Source organism: Hirundo rustica, chromosome 2, assembly GCF_015227805.2.
Source record: "Hirundo rustica isolate bHirRus1 chromosome 2, bHirRus1.pri.v3, whole genome shotgun sequence".
Classification (NCBI taxonomy): domain Eukaryota; kingdom Metazoa; phylum Chordata; class Aves; order Passeriformes; family Hirundinidae; genus Hirundo; species Hirundo rustica.
In genome coordinates, this window is record NC_053451.1 from 35,373,164 (window position 1) to 35,393,477 (window position 20,314).

The 20,314-nt window shown below is 41.7% G+C and overlaps 1 protein-coding gene and 1 long non-coding RNA gene across 2 annotated transcripts in view; both read right to left on the reverse strand.

The window, feature by feature from the left end:
• ME3 (malic enzyme 3) overlaps nucleotides 1-20,314 on the reverse strand; it is a 117,276-nt gene that overhangs the window by 71,582 nt on the left and 25,380 nt on the right. The gene's annotated exons all lie outside the window — the stretch shown is intronic.
• On the reverse strand, nucleotides 2,110-2,743 carry LOC120748854 (uncharacterized). Its single transcript, XR_005699434.2, has 3 exons — nucleotides 2,638-2,743; nucleotides 2,339-2,525; nucleotides 2,110-2,240 (listed from the first exon to the last, which is right to left on the reverse strand). It is a non-coding gene; the product is annotated as an uncharacterized LOC120748854 (long non-coding RNA).

A 20,314-nucleotide genomic window follows, 5' to 3' on the forward strand; every position in this document is an offset into this window, starting at 1 on the left:
ACAGGCTCAGACCAGAGTGTTTCCACCATGGAGTCTGGTAGCACCTGCAGCCTCCAGGAAAGACTGACCCCTGCCTGTGCCAGACATTATACATACATGGGGTTCATGAGTTCTGATCTAAAGGTTGTTGAGCAGCATAGCACTAGGAGTGGGAATATTACAGGGAAGGTATTTGCAAAGGTGTAACTGGAGAAGTTTGGTAGTCCATGGGTCCTGGGTATCCAGGCGACTTTAACATCTCTCTACTGCCAATTCCCTCTACATTTTTAATCTACATTCTTTGCATTTTTGTTAACTTGGTCTCTCCCATGGAAAACTCACCTGCACATCCTCACTCCTTACCGTGACTTACTCTTTTCAAAACACCAGAAATGAAGGCCTTCTGTTTTTACAGAGGCTTTTGGACATGCTTTTCCCCTCCATCTGACATCTAACGTCAAGTGCATACATAATTCTTTATAGACTGGGACTCCTAAGCCTGCATTCTTACCATTTAACTTATCACCTTCATCATTATTATATAAATATGGGATATACCATATTCATTTCTTAGTAAAGCTCCTTGGAAAATAACGTGGAAACACTGTCATTTATGGCCTTTTGAACATTTTACGTGGTTTAAATAAATTCTCCTTATGAAAAAACCAAACCAAAAACCCACTGTGGTGAGACACAGCCCTTTACAGAAACAGCCTGGCAACATTAACTATTGACAACTATGCCTGCAAACTTTGCTTACCAGCAGCAGACACACATGCTCAAGGCACTCCAGGTACTGGGAGAGGACTGTACCTTGCAGACTGACTGAAAGAAAAGCAGCCTATTTCTTTGCAAGAAATGCGAAGGTGTTCTGGACTATGACCAAACCCTGAAAAACATTCATATTAGAATAGCCCTTGTCACACCGCACAGCCTTAGGGTCCAAAGCAGATTGTAAAAAAAGATACAGGAGATCAAAACAGAGCAATGGAAGAAGATGGGCTCTGTCCCAAAGAGACAACCGGTACAGAGAGGCAGGAGACAGCAGAGGAGGAGTACTGATTAGCATGATGAGCTTCATCCTCAGCACAAGCCACACAGGGCTCTCAGCACGCCCGCTGCCAAGTCAGTAAGTCAGCTCAAAAATATTTGTTATGTTAAAGTAATCCTCTGTGCAAGTCGTTTTAGTGTAGGACGACATTCGTCTCAGAGATAAAACACAAAGGATCTCTGGCTGAATTCTTATTGTGAGTGACACAAAGAAAAGCCCCTCGCCATAGGACACCGATTTATTGCCTATGGCCCCATTGAAATGTCTGCATAGAAAATCAGGCTACTCCCATCGAGCTGCATGACACCCAGCTGGGCATGCCGTGCAAATGAGGAGCTCACAGTGGCAGCTTTGGCAGTCACCAGGCCTGCTGAGGACAGACGTGGCTAAGCAGGACAATCATCCTATAGCATAACACAGTCAAGGGATGCTTCCTTGGAGGGATGACATCGAACAGACCCTATGGATCGATACAGCAGAGTGGAAAAGAGAGCACGTTGTTCTTTGTAAAAGCAAGGAAGACCGAGGAAGAGATGCTCCAGATTTCTGTCTTGCTTCACGTAATTGGGATGCATTACCAGCTGCAGGAGGTATGTAACCAGCATCAATTACTGCATCATTAGCTACCTAATGGGCAACTCTTGCTCTCAGAATTAATCGGGTGAGTCAGGAAGGGCAGAATAAAAGTAGACAATGATACTGTATGAGATGTTTTCCTCCTAATACCATTCAGCAGCAGCATTAGACCACCCCCATCTGAAGGCTATAAGGAAAAGTTTTGGGACAGCACTACAGGTAAGGGTACAGATGGCTCCTAGTAATATTCCGTTACCAGGGTCATATTTTGTGAATACATCACTGATCCTACAAATCTGACATGCAGTAAATAGTAAGTTAAAAGCTGAACTAATTTTCCCAATAGCTCACTTTCCATATACATTTTACTGCGAACGTAAAGGCATTTCAGCTTTCTGGCACTGCTGCCAGGCAAAGTTCCTAAGTTGAATTTTGTGGTCTGTGTCTGAAATGTGCAAAATGACTTCTCAGTTTTACTGCATCAAAGGGAAGTTTCTCCAGACTGCAGAAGTGCAGTCAAACATGGCTGTTTAGTTTCAGCCTCACAGGAAGGGGTGAGAAGCACATGCAAAGCATGCTCCTGCCAGCACAACCCTTCAGGGAGGTCACAGGCTAAAGGTTTACAGCACTTTCCCTAGAACAGGAAAGGAATTAAGTTATTGCTCCTATAGTGGACAAAAAATTAAAGAAAGACTCAAAGGCCGGATTCAGTGTTAAGCAGATGGAACCCACCAAATACTTTGTAAACTTCCTTTCCTCCACGACTACCATGGCACCTTTGGGGGACATCTCTGCTAGTGAGACCCAGAGCAGTTGTTTTGGAGGTGGTAGCAACAGAGAAAATCCTGCCCAAACAGACTATAAATCACAGGAAGCCCAGTTTCCAGGTCCAGGCACATAGAAGGGCACAAATATGTACCTGCAAGAAAAGCAATGATTTTGAGAGATGTGCTGCTTAAGGACATGGTTTAATGATAGACTTGGCAGTGCTGTGCTAACAGCTGGACTTGATCTTAAAGATCTTTTCCCACCTAAACAATTCTATGATTCTGTATCAGTAGCTTAACTTGGTCAGGTAGTCGTTTTTTGAAAAGTTGGATCAGTGTTTCAGCTTTGGTAGTACTGAAAGGATGTTCCTTCTAATGTGGAGAAAATGAGAGAAAGCAGAAAATATGACAAAGGAACGACAGAGACTCATGTTGCAGGCTGCTTTGAATCAAGAGTCGAGATCTGACAATAAATAAAAGATGCCATGCAATGAGAATCACCTGTGAACTGCTCTGACAGCAAAGACAGGTTAGATTCATTACAGAAATTGGAGAAAGAATAGCAGCACAAAGAAAAGCCAGAAACAAAGCAAAAGTGCTTCAGGTTAATTCAGATACATAATTCTAAAAGCCTAGATGAAATGACAGCTGTATGATGTTTCAGCATAAGAAAGACCATGCACTGGAGATGTTATGCAAAACGGTGCTGAGAACATGCAGATATACTGAGTACAGCCTTTAGAGAGACACAGAGTGCCAGCTTACATTGGGATGGAGGCTGCTGCAGCTTACAGTGGTCCAAAGAGGTAGGGAATGAAATACCAAGGATGAACTAATAGCTGGATAGCCTTAAGGAAGGTCAGATAAAATGGCACCTGAAACAGGCTAAACTGTAGCTTGTAGAGAAAGGACTGCAGTTTGGAAAGAGATTTGCATGTGGAGAAATATAAAATTTACATCACACCTATGTGATGGCAGTTGCATCTGTAGTTATGGTTAAGGTCAAGGGAAAAGAAAGGGACGGATGGCAGGAGATCTTCTCCCAAGAAGTCTTCTAGTGAGAAGAAAATAAAAATGCAATGAGAGATGTATGAATCTAGGCAAACAGCTACAGATGGCAAAGGATGATGGGACTTCAAGAACAGAGATGTCATGGACTTTGTTGAAGTTGGCAGAGATTGGAATAGAAGGAAGGGTGTAAAATACTGTCTTTGAGGTTTTTTTCCTAAGACAAGGAGGTCTTGTCACTAGAAATGTTTCTCCCAACAGGAATATGCAATATGGAATATGAAATATGGAATATGTACCACATAGTTATTTAGACCACAGAAAAATTATGCATTTGAACTTTTATCAAAGAAGAATAAACTTCCATATCACTAGGATCTGGTCCTACCCTACTAGTTTCTCATTCCTGGTATCATACCTTTTTCCTCTTGAAAAAAAAAAAAAAAGAAAGAAAAAAGTGATGCAAAGGATTTATGACTTTCAAGCACAGCTCAGCTGTTAAAAGCAGACAGGGAGAAACTTGCATGAAAAGACACCAAAACCCCAGAATGGGGTGAAGTAGAGACGATGGAATGACAATATCTCTGAGTGCACAACTCCTGACCCATGAAAACAGGTGGAACATTTTGATGTGAGAAGCTTTTATCAGCCTTAAAACACCCATAAGGTATGAAGTCTTGCACTTCTGAAGAATTAATACCTGGCTTTCAAAAACCTTGCCAAAGAATCTGCCCTGTCCAAAAGTTCCAGGTCTCTGCCTCCACTTCTACATGGACCTACCAAGGGGGCAACACCACCAGCAGCAGCAATACTGGGGATGCTCCTGTGGCATCTAGAGGAAGGTCTTAAACTAAGCCAGCAATCTCCTACAACCAACATCAGAGTTAAAGGCAGCTGTCAAGAGGGAAGATTCCCCACAGCTCGGAGTCCTTCTCTCTTTCTCTTTTGATTCCCTCTGAATCGTGAGCAACTCATCAGGGCAATTCTTCAACCCAAAGACAAACAATTTGAACACTTATAACATGGTGGTTATTGAACATATCCCCCAATAGTGTGCATCTCTGTTTACAGTGCCCTTGACGAATGCAGGTCCTTTAAAATGCTGAACCTATAGGACTGCTGAACCTATTGGACTGTATTCATTTTTGTATTAAAAAAGCATCCCTTAACTGTAGCCAGATGTCCAATGAACCCTGCAAAAAAGCTTTTTCTATCAGTGCCACTTGGTTTACTCTTACATCTGCTGCGTAGCTCAGGAATTAGTAGAATGTAAAACGTTTTATGAATTCCCTCTGCTCTCATTCAGTGTTAATGTATTCAACATGTTTTTCTAAAACCACATGGACGTTTTTTTCCATTTCTTCTAATTTACTTGCATAACTTAACTCCCAAAGCTAACCTGGAAAATTCACAGAAATTGGAGAAAAACCCCATCCACCTATATAAAAGTTTGGTCCAGTTCTTGTTCCAGAGAGGATCATTTCCAAAGGGTGAAATATGACCTGACTGAAGTTAAGGGCAAAACTTTGAGGGGCATCATTAAAAGCAAGTTTGTCTCAAAACTACCCCCAGGACTCTTCCCTAACCCCTGTTATTTATGGTTATGACACACCATCCAGTCTATATGAACATGTTTGAATCAGTATTCAGAAGTTTAAAGCTCCTTGGACTGCATTCAAGCTTATACGCACCATAATGGCATCATGGAATTATTAGCATCTCAGTTTGTAATTTTCCTAGACATTTCTTTTCTGTCTGAGACTGAACTTTCCATCTTATTTCTCCCCTACTTTAATCTCAAGAAGTAAGCATTGCTGTCAGATTTGCCAAATAAATCCCAAATCATCTTTGGTAACTTTTTTTGGAAATGAGTGAGGGAAAAAATGACAAACTGTAATTACCATCTTGCTCTCTATTGTGTGAAGCCCAAATTGCTTCATATTCAGCATAAATAGTAATTTTGTTCTTTAAAGTAAATTCCGACCTGATTTCAATTTTCTTCTTGGTTAAAATGGTGGTTGGTTTTTGCATAGAAGGAGGGAGAAAGCAAGTACTTAAGAGTTGCCTATGTGGTACAGATGTAACAAGAAAGGTTATGAAAATCAGGGAGCAGGAATTCGCTGTTTTGGATACTGCATTTCCATCATTCTGATTCCAGGCTGTGCTCACAGCACCAACATAAATCCAGAGTGCAGCAGCCTCTGCACATCGTGTGCTTCCAGCAGAATTTGCTACTTTCATGAAAGTGAATTCCTGTGCGTGCTGTTCCCCAGCTGAATGCTTCAATAGGCAAATCCAGCTCCTCTCTCCTTGCCAATGTCCTGCTGACATAGCCCACATAATGACACTGCAGGTTGGCACAGGGCAGGAAATACATCTCGACGAGGTTCTACATCCAGTTTTGTGGTCATGAGCCAATTTTTTTTGCCTCTATTAGTTCTCCTGAGGTGGGGAAAGGAAACATATGATTATTGATCTGCCTGAAGAGGTTACATTCCTCATCAAGTGGCCTTGGGAGAGTATTAATTTCCTTCCTGCTCATTCAGGCTTCCATGAGAATGTCCCACAGCCCATACACCCTTTGGGTCGAAGGTCTGCTCAGCTGCAAAGTTACTTTCTTTTAGTCACAGAGAAGAAAAGGGGTTGGAGGGGACATGAAGAGGTCCTCTGGCTCATAAGGCAAGTTGAGCTACGCCTGCATCTCTCTGGAGAGACCTTTTCTTTAGCCTTAACAATCTCCCATGTTAGAAGTTCCATATCACCCATTCATTTCATGTCAGAAAACCATCCTGTTATCCAGCCCTCACTTGCACTGAAGCTCACTACCTCCTATCATGTCTCCCAAAGGTACAAAAACCAACTTATCCCTCTGTGTTTCTGCCTGCCTTCAGATATGTGAAGACCCCTGTCCTTTATGGAACATACCTCCAGCTTCTGACCAAGAGGCCACATCTCTTTGGAAGTGCTGTGTGCCAGATGAGGCGTGGCACCTAGCTCAATTGCACAGGCCAAAGGGAGGAGAAGGTTCACTAAATACATCTTGCAAAGAACAACCCAATCTATACATACTCATATAAAGACTGTATTTTTTCTTTTTTTTTTTTAAACAGCATGAAATTGCTGTCTTCTGTCTGCTTTGAGATCTGTCACAACCCCTCCAACCCCTCTTCAGATTTTTTCCTGCAGATGTGCTCCCTGGCTGTATTTCTCCCCTCAGCTTGTGTTTGCATTGATGATTACTGCAAAAACCTCACATATGTATGCCTTTTCATGTAATTCCTGCAGTTTCTGCAAACCCTTTTGAGTTCTAGTTCTGCCCTCGGATGTGCCCACAGACACTCCATAGCTTGTGGTCATCGGCTATGAATGAATAGATACTGTAATTGCATTGCTTCAAAATCACTGCTAACTCAAACCCTACAATACACAGAAAGCAGTAAAAAGCACAGAAAATAAAGCCCTCTGTTATATGACTGCTGGCATCTAAATTCCTAACAGCCAGCTTAAAGGAATGATTTCTCAGTTTCTGTGCTCTGCCATGGCAAAGTGCATGGGCCATGATGGAAGAGTCTCCTGGTCTCAGTAAACTCAGGAAGGGGGAATCACTGCTCCCAGTGCCAACAGCATTCCCATGACCTCAAGCAGCAGCTGACAAACGCAGATTGCTCAGGCCTCCTGAGTCCACGTGAACTTAGAGGGAGTCGTGAGTACAGTGAACAAGCAGGTAACATTACCAGGGAGTCATTTTACTATATCATTTCTTCATTGTTTACTGTATCATTTCTATCAAAACCACACAATGCACAAGCTGTTCAGGCAAACAAAAAGTACTGCAACTGCCACTACCAGAAATGTTTGCTACACCTCACATTTCAGGAGAAAACTCCTAGACTGGATGCTTTGAAGAGCAGCAGGTTCCCACCAGAATGAGTTACTTGGCAGCTACAGCCAAGAGAACTTCTGTACCATGCTTCTCAGGGAACAATGCAGGACTGGAAAAGGCAAAATGGAATAAGCCATTTGATTAATTTGTATACCATGGTTGCTATAAAAGTATAACAATCAGGTGGGAAAATGTCCCCAAAAGCATGAAATGAAGCAAAAATAGTTAAAGGAAATGCAGGTTATGTACATCTTTCTCTGTTTTGTACATCTTTTGTTTACCACCTTTGTTCTCTCCTTCCTGTTCCTTTAAGCATAGTTATTACTGCATCACAGTGATGAGCACTCTTGAATTATCATTTCTTCACACTACCATGTCCTACATCACAGCACTGTGCACAGCATCCAGGCAGTTCACTGCTCTCTGGCATTACTGTCCATCTCTAGACACAGCTCTCAGCTGTGGCTGCAATCAGCTGGGACAGCTCAGGGCTGCAGGCAGCAGTAGCTGCCAGCTCACAACCGGAGCCAGCTGATGGCTGCTCCAGTCAGCTAGAGGACTTGTTCCTCATTGCAGACTTCCAGCATTGCCACTCACAGCCTGTGACTTTTACAGTTCCCCCGCAAATCTTCTGCGCTGAAATGGAAAGAGATGCAGAGGGCTTGGTGCCAGCTCCTCTCTGCACTAAGAAAAACCTTTTATATTGACTTTATCTGCCCAGTACAGGGGCCTTTTATGATCCTGCATCAGCGAAATCAACCTACAGACCAAATGCTGGGTACAGTATCATTGTATTCAAGACTTGCATTGAGGGACTGAAAACAAAAAATTCCCCATTCCCTAATGTACAGCCAGGGAGGATAAACAACATAATTCAGCCTCAGAAGGTCTCTTCTTCTAGACTTGAACAATAATCTAGTGGCAATCAAGGAAAACTGGCAACAATCAAGAAGGCGTCTCCTGCCTCCCTATGGGAGCAGAATAAGTAAGAACGTTAAGCTGTGTTATCCCATTTCTCTCAGCCTCTCCAAAGGCCACATCAAAAAGGGAGTAGGAAGCAAACAACTTGGTGAAGTGATCCTGCTGCAGCACAGCTGTCTTTTCAAAAGCTCGAGTCAGCAAGCTGCGGAGTGTGGAAGTACATTAACCCCCTGGAAGAGCACGGCAGCAGCAGAGCCTCAGCTCCCCTCCACCCCAGCACCATGCTGCACTAGCAAAGTCCAGAGTCTGTGCTTCTGAAAAGCTGGATTCTGCAGTGTGTGGGAACACATGGGATGGAGGGAAGGCAGGAGGTTCAGGCGTGATGTGGAGCAGCCCACGGCGGCACAGTAGGAACAGCAATTGTGTCAGACCAGTGACCTAAGCAACCTGCTCAGGAGAGCAGGCTCTGACAGCAGCCAGCACCAGCTGCTTGAAAAAGTGGGAAATGATTTGCAAAGGTGGCACACGGGCATCTGCTTTGCATCCAGTGGGTTTCCTTTCAAAGGTCGAGGGCTTTTGCCTGAAGAGCCTTTCTGCATCCACACGTGTATTGGCTGAGGTGTTCGTGCACTTGGTTTAAGAGGCTTTGGAAATAGAAAATAAAGACCTGTATTTGTATGATTCTGCAATGCTCCAAACTTTCAAGTTAATTCAGTAAATAACAGGAAAATCCAGGGAACTACACCAAGTCTCTTAAATCTCAACCTTTCTGCGAGTCTCACTTGAAAAAATGGGTGGTGCTCCTCACTTCGCTGCTTCTTTCCACTTCTCACTCCAACTCATGGGGGCTACTGCTGCCTCTTCAGCATCCAAATCAAGCCCAGCACAGATTCATCATACTGGTCTTACTGCCCCAGCTCTGCTCCTCCAACACACGAGCAGAGCTCTGCACCAAGCTATGGCTCAGGCAGAGAATACTCTGCTTCTTCCTGGAGTCCAGGTTTCCAACCCAGTACCTTTACAATCTCATCTCTTTAAATACTATATTAAATGTTAGCTTCAACAATGTCCAGAATTTGATGGGTTTTATAAGCAATTTCCTTATTCTTGTAACTACACTATTGCAACTGTTGCTTGCTGGGAGGAAAAAATAAAAAAAGAGAGAAAGGGCAGGCCCAAAAATGTTTAGAAATCTCACGTTGTGATGAAGCACAAAATTATTTTTATTTCACCAAAGCAAGGGATATGGGCTAAAACGTTTGAATACTTTAGATCTCTGTACACAGGAGAGTAGGAAAGAATTAGCAAACAACTCAGGTACCTACAAACAAAGGACAGAAATGGGTCACGGCAGGTCAAATAGCTAAACCCAGCTTTTTAGGCCAAACTGATCTGAATTCAAATCAATGATGTCCAATTCTGTAATTTACAGCTTAGCTGCATCTCCCTCTGGAATGTGAAAATAGCAACTCAATGCATAGTCCAGTGCTTTCACATTTCCCTAATGGAGTTATTCACATGCTGAACAAAGCCTGAAAGGAGCCAGGCTAGGAGGAAAAGTATGAATCTCACTAAATATTCAGTATTTAAAATGCAGGTCAGAGAACACAATTGAGTTTAATTAGAAAACTCAAATGGGACCCTGCATGTTAATGCACTTGCTCACTGCTTGGGTTCATTTCAAAGTGCTCCCACTTGATTGTCCTTGGAGACATTTGTGTTTGTATCTAACAAAGAAGATAAAAAATGACAGGAAATGTTTGCTCTGGGTGTATCTGTGTAAATCTGCTTTCAGCAAAGATGTTATTGCAGCCCTCCAGTACAGCAATGAGTTCATGAAACAGGAATGGTTGGACACTCAGTGCTGCATGAACCTTCCTCCCTGGAAAACCCCTCACTAAACTGCATCCGTAGCAAAATGTAGTTTCCAGGGCACTGGAGTTTGACTTTTAGAACTTTGGAAAATTTTGTTGAGAATTAGAGCAGTGACACAGATCTGTATCACAACCTGCCTGGAAATAATCAGGTTTTCAATTCCCAGTTGCAGTGCACAGGGTTGCTGCTTAAATGCACAGATGCAATGATGATGTATTTATAAAATAAAAACTTCACATGCTTTCATTTAGGATTATAAATAAAATTGCTTCTTGAAATCACTCAGTGTAATAATAAACCCTAAGTGTGTGAAGCACAGTCCCTGATGGAGGCTCATCAGCTGCTCCTGTTGGTGCTACACAAATATGATTATAGTGAAACAAGTTGGGTAGCATTCCCCTAGATAATTTTTTCAAATGCTTCAAAGTTTAGCCATTCACTATCTGTTTTTCAAAAGTTATCATTGAATATAAATCAGCAATTTTTATTGCTAGATTTAGCATATTTTATAGAACCAAAAATGTGTTGTGCTTATGTTTCCTTCAGTTTATGGCTTTTGTGGAAAAAAACATAGGGCACAAGTCAGAGCTGAATCAAACACTATGAAATATATTTAAGAAATGGTTTAGACTACTTCAGGCCAGGACTGTCCTGAAGGGACCTACAAGGGGGTTATTGCCAGTATCCTTATGAAGGATTGACCACCTTCCTTGTCCTTCCTAAAGACATTATAAGAAGTTCATATATAGGTATAAGAAAAAAAAAAAAAGAAAATTAAAATACTGACTGGTGGCACACAATGTTTGCAACAGACCTGAACAAACAGCCCAATGGGAATGGTCCAAAAAGTCGGAATATTTTCAGACTACTCCTATCTTTCTGTTGTGTTTGCAGTCCAAAAGGTTCAATGCTAAACTAGTGCACTGGTTCTCAGATTTTCCTCACAGATCTCCTTTCCTCCAGAGAGACCTGTCCTGACTAGAAGATATCACTTCTGTTTGCAAGGTGCAGCAACAGATGGAGGGCTGGAATTCCAGTGCTGGGGCACACAGTGAAGTGAATTGGAATCAAAACAGATTATGAACAGAAGATTAACCTGTGTAGATGCTTGTTATTCCAGCTGAATTAAATGCAACTAATAGCAAGTGGCAGCAAAGACACACATGTAAACTAAGGTTGTTAACACCAAATATAGGATGTAAATCATACTTTGAAGAAATAGTCAAGCCCATTTTAAAGCATTATCCACAGATATAGACATAAAAAAAATAAACAAGTCATGGTAACATAATGAGATGAAGATCTGGAGGAATATCCTGTTCTGTTCTTTAGGACTGTCTCAGGCTCAAGAACAAATGTAAAGCTGGAAACACAACATGGGATTGTCCTGAGTTGTGTGACAGCCACCTATAAGGTGGCCAGTGTGTATACTATGAAAGGTCTTATTTTATATTGCTTCAGCTGGGAAAATGCTGACTTAAGTGGTTGCTTATTGAAATAACATACAGTTCACACACTTGGTCAAGAGTGGTGGATGTGGCTCAAGCTCCTTGGTGTGACCCAGATCCAAGGGGCAGGGGAGTCCATCCACAGCTCAGCGCTTCACCACTGTCCTTCCCACAATCTGCACGTTATGGAACCAGCCATGGGGACCTTTCTGAGTCTTAACCTCAGAGGATATCTTATCCCAGACAAGGTCTGCTGCTGCTAAAAGCTGTTCCATGAGGGACATTCCCCTTCCACACAGGCTGAGTGCACTCCAGACCAGTCTCAATCTAAGACCCAGCAGCTGCAGATGGGACTTGACAAAGGCACAACTCTCCATCCCATTTTCTTGCCCTTATTCTCTCTTATGGTCACCAACCAATCCCATGCCCACTTGAGGAGTCAGTTCAGACACTGGCATCCCAAACAATCCTTCCCAGAAGGAACTAGCAGAGCTGTGGCATCTCTCCAGTCACCCATATGTGAGGAGCACACACTGCCCTTCAGAGAAGCAGATGGAAACATGGGATGACTGTTAAACACCTCATTTGAGTCAAACCTGACCCAAATAAAACCAGAACATGCTTTTTAATCCCGTAGCTCCTAATGTGTGACTATTTGGCTTGAAGATGCCTGTATGCTTGTATTTGGTCTAATGAGAGATATTCCCCTTCATGCCCTCAGAAAAATATCCTGGATTTCACTTTTCAGCAGTGCAACAGGAATTTGAGGGCTGCATTTTTCTTTTCCAAAGGGGAGACAAAAGCTGCCAACCATCTCTACTCCTTTGAACCTTGCAGACAAACTGGGAAAAAAAAAAAAAAAAATCTCATTACTTGGGACATATTTTACCTCCTGCAAAGGGTGAAACAGGCCAAGCACAGAGGTAGTTAAAAAACCAAACCCTTTCTCCATCCTTGCAAACTCACTGGAGCCTAAAGCATTTCCAGAGATCTCCCACTGTGGGGAGCTACAGACCACAGTGCCCTCGAATCATCCAGAAAAAAATGAAATGAAGGGGGTTTAATACAGCAGGTAGGAACTGCATGTCAGGGTTTCCTTCTGGAGAACGTGTAATAATTGCTCTGGTACAGAGAGAGTCAAAGAGGTGAGCACCCAGCTGCCAGAACCAAGCTGGTCCCCTGAGCAAAAGGCTGGCAGGTCCCCTTTTTGCATGTCCCAGTCTAAGTTGCAGGTAGCTGATGCCCTGAAGGAATGTGAGCTTTTCCCTCCTTCAGAAATGCTTCTGGCTCTTTGTGTGTTGCTCCTGATAGAGGAAATCCCTTCCCAGCCCCCAGCAGGAGATCACTTTAGGCATGTGCACAGGCAGACAGCCTGCTATGCCAGCCAAAATAGGCTTTCTTAAATCCTGCACACTGACATCAGGTCGTGAGCTGATGTCTAAGAAAAATTAGTAGAAAAGCTCATAGCTGTAAACAGATGGCTCCATTTCACCCAGGGCAGAGCAATGAGAAAACCCAAATAACTGTCAGATGAACACTTGAATGAAGCAAGGCAAAGTAGCACAAAGATTTCAACATGAGCTAAACACAGAACGGAGACCTTAAATCTGACACGAGCTTTTGGGTCCCAGCAAAAAGCCTCCCACAGAAAGCCATGGCAAAGTGGCAGCCTGCCTGCCATAAGCAGATGAGAAGATGCTGCTCCTTAAGACAGCTGCAGGGCTGACTTGTATTTGAAGATTTACCTCAAATACCCACTCACCTACAAGACTCTTGGGTGCACCAAGACACTGACCTCCCAAAAGGTCAAATTCTTAATAAGCATCAGAGTGAAGAAAGCACAAGAAACAGCCTGTTTTTCAAATTCCAGGCAGGACAAATCCATTCCATCAGCCATGGAGCAGTGTCTGATGATGCCAAATTTAGCCCTGCTTGGGGCTGGACTTCAGCTGCCAGGCTGAATCTGATCCAAGCAGTTAAAGACAGTTGTTTTGGTTCATCCCACACACTCCCAAACTGCTACTATTTTCCCACCTTTTAGTCTACTTGTACAAAAATTAAGACCTGATACAAAGAATACAGGCAGGACAAATGAAAGTTGCTCCATTTGAAATTCCTAATGACAGAGGCCTCCCTTTCTGGTAGGGAGGCTGAATCAAGATCACTTACAGGGCTGCTTAAGCCCGTTTGTTTGGATTTAGAGCAGAGGCCACAAAAAGCATCCACAGATACAGCAATGAAGGTCATAACTTCACAAAAATGTACTTTTCTGCAGCAGGTAATAGCAGTATTAAATCATTCTTTCCTGTATTTTTACCATATCTGCTGTATTTTCACACCCATAATAGAGGGTAAGTTCTTAGAAGCACAGGACTCAATGATTCAGCAGAAGCATTGGCAATATGCAACACGTATAAAATGAGGCTAAATTTCTATCAGTTCCTCCTTTTCTTCTGCCTTACGGCCTCTCCTGTCTCTTGTAGCATCTCCTAGTCCCTGTGCTGTAGACCCTCTCATTTACCTCTCTCTCTGCATGTGATTATGGTAAATTATCTGGAGGCATCAACGTTGTGAACTTTCAGGAGCTTCAGTTTGTACAAACGAAACAAAAATGGCCCAACAGCAAATCTGCATTTAAATGTTTGTTTTTTACTTCAGAGAGGGTGAGCACCTTAGAAAAAAAGAGGTTTATTTTAAATACCTGCAGAGTCTGGTGGACCACAGCACTGCAGCATCACAACATCAGTGCAAAGCCTCCCTCACACACTGTGGACTTAGTTTTATTGAGTAGATAATGCCTAAAATAGGATAGCTGCATTTCTGGCAATAGCTGAGAAGCTTTTAAGTAAATGGTCTTAGGGAAAAGTTGATGAAAAGGAGACAACAAAACCCCATTTTATAACATGCTGCAGTAATTCCATTTTTTGAACTCTTCCTCCTCTTTCACAGCTTTATGCAGAGTTGCCCTGCCTATATTAGACTCACAGAAGATGCAGTATATTATATGCAGGATGACCCCAAAGGCAAGAAACACTTGTGTAGAGGCACGCACTAATTTCCCATTAGAACTTCCGCAGAACTGAAATCATGCTGACACGAGGCCACAGTTTATGTCTCATTTGGGTTCTAACTACTGTAAGTATTTTTCCTCTCAAAATTGTATACAGGCACATGCACAGCTGCTGAAGTCGATGCAGGTAGGAAACACATTTACTGTGAAACTCTCCAAGAGTTAATGGAGAGTTAATCGGTTGGCTAATAGTAATTTAATTTCAACCAATTGAAAAAATGGTTGGCTAATAGTAATTTTTCTTCTCAATGGCAACATTTTACCAATATAGATTCATAGCATGTAAATGAAAATCAGAATAAGAAGATACTAGAGATATACCACCTTTAGATCTTTTGTTAAGGCAGTTAAATAAATTGTTAAATTTTCAATGTTTCAGACATTGGAACCCTCCTATATTTTCATATCAAATGTACATGGCCAAAGTGGATGAAAAGCAAAGTGACAACAAATCACAGGCAAGATTCTGTACAGGCAGCAGAATTCTAGAATTTAAGGTCCCTGCAGGAACTGCCTTTCTGGAGATTCTGAATGCATCTCTAATGTAAATTTAACATTCGTAGTACATGTTGAGCATCTGTATTTTCAGCTTGAAAAGAAAACAAACCTTGGAACTGGAAGAACACAATCTTCTTATGCCTTAAGGAGAGCACACTCAGGTGCAACAAAGAACCCGGAAGCACAGGATTCTGTAATAGCAATATCCTCCAAATAACACAAAGCAAGAATGGGCAGGTGGGGGGAGTAATTTAGGACAGGACTCTGTGCCAAATCTGGCATATACATTAGTTTATTGTGTGTGAAGAATGAAATGCCTGCAGCAAGCTTCACATGGCAAATCCAATGAGATGTGTATGTTTAAACACCCTGGGATTTCTGAATGCTGCAAACAGGGAAAATCAGTTTGAAGTCAGAAAAGATATGGCATCTGATGTGTTAGTATAGTGTTAGTCACCCAAGGTCAGGGAAGTAGAGAGAAGTCCAGTCTAAAAGCAGCATGAAGAAACAGTGGAAAAGGAGGAGAAGAAAGAAATTTTCAACAAATATATAATCATGTCCTAAAGCAGAATTACTACTGAAAAGCCCAAAGCAGGAAGGTTAAAAAGACAGAGAAAGGAGGAAACACCATCCCATCTACAGAAGGTGAAGTCTCACCGTGAGTGGCCACAGAGTACCCTCAAGGTCAAGCCAGCTCTATGGCAGAGCAGCCTCGGGCAGCTGGAAGAGGAGGCAGCTGTAGTGAGCCATGACACTCCGACTGAAAATGAAGGGTATTGGCTAAATACCTGCTAGAGGGACTTTTGCTTATAATTTTCTTTTGTAGATGTTCAAAGAAGTACAGTTGTAGCCTACAATCATGTTTACGAATATAAAGGTAAAACATAACTCTTTGAGTTATGGTTGGTGCTAAACAACCATAACCATTCCCAGTGATCTAACAGTTTTGGGGAACCTTTGGGACCAGCACAGTGAATTCACAAATTCTCTCAGAAATAAGCTAACTGGTTCTCTAAAGCTGGATCTACTCTTTACACCCTCCTGGAAGCAGCTGATTTAGGGACCAGTGGAACAACAGAGAGGTCTTCAGGTCTCTTCAGTGGATGAGAATCCACTGCCTGAAGGCAAAGAGCAGGAGTGTAAATCAGTCGCTGACCCTGAAAGCACTGTCTCATTCCATCATTCAGAGTTTAATATGGTTAAACTAAATGTCCTGGGAATAAATAAACCATTTGAAGGACACAGTATGAAAGAGATAGTTTGGGCATTCATAACTTTGGGTTGGTTTTTGAAATTATTACTTGGGTACCTTGCAAAAAAATGCATTTCTGTGACCCCATGTGCAATGGTAGTGTGTTATTGAGTCTAAAAGCTGGTACGTGCTTCAGAGACTTAAGTCCACCCAAGAGTCTTTACTTGTATCTTAATGACAGATGCATTGCCCCGGGACAAGACAAACATTTCTTTGCCCAATGTGACCAACCTTCATAGTCTCATGATTACAAAATTTCATTTTTTAGCAATTTTCATGGACTTCAAACACAAGCATTTGCAATTATTGCATTATCTAGATCAACACTTTTATGCATAAATTAAAATTACATTGTTAAGCTCACAATCTTGCCTAGCAGCATTTCCTGTTCAGTGATTCGGATCAGCGTGGGCTGATCCTTATTGGAATGCCTGAAACCCTTAATTGTATTGCACGTGAATTCAAGATTTTATGTTCATGGCAGTGATTTAATGTCCACTCCTCTTTAATGAAGTCTTTTAAGTGATCCATAGAGAAGAAGTTAACAGCTTTAATACTTTGGCTTACAGGAGACCCTTTATTGATCAGCATAAACCTCAATACTTCTGCAACAACTCTCGTAGCCAATAAATGGCAGCAGCAGTTGGTCTGGTTTGGAAATGAGCGCTGCTCTCCTTCTGGCAACAGTTTAAGGGCATAGTTTTCCCTTGAAATAGTGAGCCTAGGTCTCATTAAAAATCTGATTTTGATAGCAATTATCAGTAATACCTGGAGCAACTCCACTGATGTTAATAACACAACAATGGGGTAAAATCAGGCTAAGTGAAAATAAGGACTCAGGACCACAGGCAATAAGAGTTTTGCGTCTGCTTATATTGGATCCAAGCTTGGCCTGGCTGATCTAACTCTCGTGTATCCATGAAAAACAAGTATCTACAATGCAGCAGAGGTACCCAAGTAAAGCTGAAAAAGCAGTCGCTGGAATATTTTTGGCTGCCGCTAATCTTTGTTACTTACTCAGTGAATGCTTCCTTCCCCCCCCCCCGCCCCAAAACAGACAAACTCAAAAATCACTTTCCTCTTTCCTTTTTATTCTGGCAGCGTCCTTCAGAAGACTATGAACAATCTGGGGGCTGCATCATACACCTACACAAAAGAGCAGGAATTTACTGTCCTCACATTCAAATCTAAATGAACCCAGAGCCACTCTGCTCTGGAAGCAAAGCAGCAGGCCACTTTGGCAGTGACTAATGTGGCCACAGTCTTCTTAACAGGAACTATGTTATTATTGGTCAGTTTTTTAGCAGAAACAAGAAAAGTGAAGTCTCTCTAGACCCATTTGCTTTGGTACAACTTGTGTCTTACAATAAATCCCCCAAGCAATACTCAGGAATTTGAGTATTGTGACTAATTTGGGGGTCTCATCCTGAAGCGCTTTGTCTCCAACTTTTAGATACCAGGAGAAGACATAACTTCTGGAGATGGCCAGGACTTCAGAAATGAAATGAAACTGGAAAGACTGAAACCAATCAAATTAAATTAATGTCTCAATTTTAGACCTGAGAAGTTAAAGAACGCACTAAGAAATGCAGGTGGAACTTGTGACATTTCCAGTTCACTGTTTTAACTCCTGGAGATTTTCTTTCAAGAGACAGCTCCTGAAAATGATATCCTAATTTTCATATATGCTCGGAAAACTAAAGTCATCTTTGTCCATCTTTTCCATGCCACTCACAATTTTGGAACCCAAATAATCCAAATACTGTCAGTAGTTCCTTGAAACCCTGCTGCCATTCTGGTGACCTTTGGTAGGATATCCCTTTTTGCAGGGCATTTATGAATGAGAAGAGCAGAACAGATCTCAACACAGATTCTTCTGGGACTTCACTGGTAACTCCCTTCATTCATCCCAAGCCTTTGTTTCTTTTCTTTTAATTACAGATATAATCATGCCAGGATCTCCCCTCTTCTATCACAATTGCTTCACCTCCTAGAAAGTCTTTGGCAAGGGCTGCATCAAAAACTTATCAAAATCCATATAGATAGTATCAATCAAACCATGTTATCTATGTATTTTGTTGATCCCCTCAGAGATATGCAAAACAAGATGTTTACAATAGTCCTTAAAGAAGCTTATGGATTTTTCCTCAGCAGACTCGATTGTTCAATCATCTACTCATTCCATCCCTTTTTAGTCTCTGCTAATTTGCTGATGTTGCAGGCCTGTAGCTCCCCACATTCCCTCACAATGCTTTGAAGCTGGACATCCATCATCCATCTTGAGATCTTCAGATACTGAGAAAGTTTTAAGCAATGATACATTTTACTACAACCAACACAGCTACTTCATGTGCGAGTTTCCTTACACTCTCAGGTGAGCACCATTATGTTTTATTATCTACTGCACCATAACTTCCTCCACAGTGGCCTCAATATTGGACACATTCTCTCATGAATTTACCCCAAAATGCTCAGTCTGTCTCAGCTGTTTCTTCAATAGTGAGTAACAACGTAGATAATGAATTCGGCTTCTCTGCATCATGTCCAGCTGCTCAGTTTTAAACTATGGTCTTAAAGTGATCCTACAGTCTCTGGTCAGCTTTTGCTTTTGAGGGTTGGAAGAATTAATACTGTTTTTTTGAGTCCTTTAGCTAATTGCTCCTTCTTTTTGCTCTATATTTTTGTATCTTTATATCTCCTTTCGGAGATTAGGATCCTTTTCCTTCTCATCCTTTGGATATGTTTTTTTAGCTTTTTAAAAACTGTCCTCCCATCATTTCATAACCTAATTTATTTTCTGTTTAGCCTGTATCTTTGACCATTTCTTTTTTTTTTTCTTCACCCTTGTGAAAGTGTGTAATTCTCTTAAAATCCCTTTTTAATGTGCTTTTATCAATTTTCTTCTCACACACAGACACTTAATCTTACAGAGCTGAGCATAATTGCAGTGGATGTTTAGTTTTATCCTGCATGCACAGTGAATCTAATGGACACTGTAGTCACTGGTATGAGCTGCAATTAAAATGCAAAATTTTCAGCCAGATCTAGCACCTTAGTGTCAAGTTGAGGTGGTGGTTTGTTTTTTTTTTTTTTTTTGTTTGTTTGTTTGTTTGTTTTGGTTTTTTGTTGGTGGTGGTGGGGTTTTTTTTGTTTTGTTTTGTTTTTGTTTTTGTTTTGTTTTTGTTTTGTTTTTTTGTTTGTTTTTTTGGTGCACCTTGATTAGCTGCTGCAAGAAACAAACACTGACTGTCTGCCCATTTCACCTCTGGGCAGATCTCAGACAAGATGTGAGACAACAACTATGGTGGTAACCAGATTTTCCACATACAAGAATATTTTCTGCCCCTGCGATCTCTGTGTACGCAGTTAGAGTCATGGTTCTGGGAGAAGAGACAACAGTAAGGATCTATGTTATTCTCTTCTTATTGAACATGAAATTTCAGCCCAGGTTGCACAGAATTCCTAACAATTCCTACCAAATGTGATCTTTAAACTATTCCGATTCTTTTTTTTTTTTTTTGACTGATCTCAGGTCCTACAAATTGATGTCCAGACTTGCACCTTACGGTCAATTAAGTCCTTCCAGATGTCAGGTGACACTCACACACACTCAGTCACACAGGTGATATCAAAACATTGGAAGTACAGTTGTTCTGGTCTCTCTTATTTCCAAAATAAACCTTTGACAGGTTTTTCTTTCTCCTCTGTGAGAGAGGAGAGGGCAGCAGCTATCTGTCTGCCTGGCTTTCACACAGACGCAGCAGATGCTGTTCTCAGAATTATTTTCCCACATCCCTGTAGCATTGTACCAAGCACATGGGCTCTCATTTTGAGCAGCGGCACAGATATTTCTCATGGAAAACAAGCCCTGGCTTCAAGTTTTAAATGAGCCAGAGACTTTAGTGCACGTAAACAAGTTCTCCAAGTACTTCTTGCCCTCCAAGAGTGCACTTAAGTAATCTGTGAAGACCTATCTGTCAAGAGCA